Raw genomic sequence first — 1,053 nt, forward strand, 5'->3', positions numbered from 1 at the left:
TTCCAAATTGTCCTCCAGAATGTCTGGGCCAGTTCACAACTCTACCAACAATTAGTGTCCCAATTTTGTCACATCTCCTCCAACATTTATCACTTCCCTTTACTGTCATATCGACCAATATGACAGGTGTCAGATGGTACCTCAAAGTTGTTTTAATTTGCATTTCTCTATTCAAGAGTGATTTAATAAGTTCTTATCTCTAAAGCTGGAGTCTTTGGGCCTGTCAAACACTAGGTTGCAAAGGTTGTTTACACTTGTTTACACTTGTATATTTAAACTAGTCCATTGATCCACCATTCTATTTCTTAGCCAGAACCCAACTGTTTTGATGATTACTGCTATACAGTATAGTTTGAGATCTGGTACTGCTAGGCCACCTTCCTTGACATTTAAATTCTTGCCTTTTTTTCTTCCAGATGAATTTAAATGTTTTTTTTCTAGATCTATAAAATGATTTGTTGGTAGTTTAACTGATATGACACTAAATAAGTAAATTAATTTAGGTTGAATTGTCATTTTTATTATATTAGCTCAGACTACAGCAATTAATATTTTTCCAGTTGTTTAGATCTGACCTTATTTGTGTGAAAAATGTTTTGTAATTGTGTTCATATAATTCCTGTATTTGTCTTGCTAAGTAGATTCCCAAGTATTTTATATTGTCTAGAGTTATTTTAAATGAAATTTCTTTTTCTATCTCTTACTTCTGAATTTTGTTGAAAATATATAGAATGTGCTTGCTTCAGTAGCACATATACTAAAATTGGAATGATACAGAGAAGATTAGCATGACCCCTGTGCAAGGATGACATGCAAATTCATGAAGCATTCCATATTTTTAAAAAAAGAAAAAAAAGAATGTATATAGAAATGCTGATGATTTATGTGGATCTATTTTGTATCCTACAAGTTTACTAAAGTTGTTAATTATTTCAACTAGTTTTTTTTAGGTGGTTTTCTTGGATTCTCTAAATATACCATTATATCATCTGCAAAGAGTGATAGTTTCTTTTCCTCATTGTCTATTTTAACTCCTTTAATTTCTTTTTCTTT

At 30.8% G+C, this 1,053-nt stretch overlaps 1 non-coding gene across 1 annotated transcript; it reads left to right on the top strand.

Annotated features, from left to right (window-relative positions):
* The first annotated feature begins 733 nt into the window (after nucleotides 1–733).
* LOC130455711 (U6 spliceosomal RNA) lies at nucleotides 734–840 on the top strand. The gene has a single exon (XR_008913807.1). It is a non-coding gene; the product is annotated as a U6 spliceosomal RNA (small nuclear RNA).
* The last annotated feature ends 213 nt before the right edge of the window (nucleotides 841–1,053 follow it).

Source organism: Monodelphis domestica, chromosome 7 (genome assembly GCF_027887165.1).
Source record: "Monodelphis domestica isolate mMonDom1 chromosome 7, mMonDom1.pri, whole genome shotgun sequence".
Taxonomy (NCBI): Eukaryota; Metazoa; Chordata; class Mammalia; order Didelphimorphia; family Didelphidae; genus Monodelphis; species Monodelphis domestica.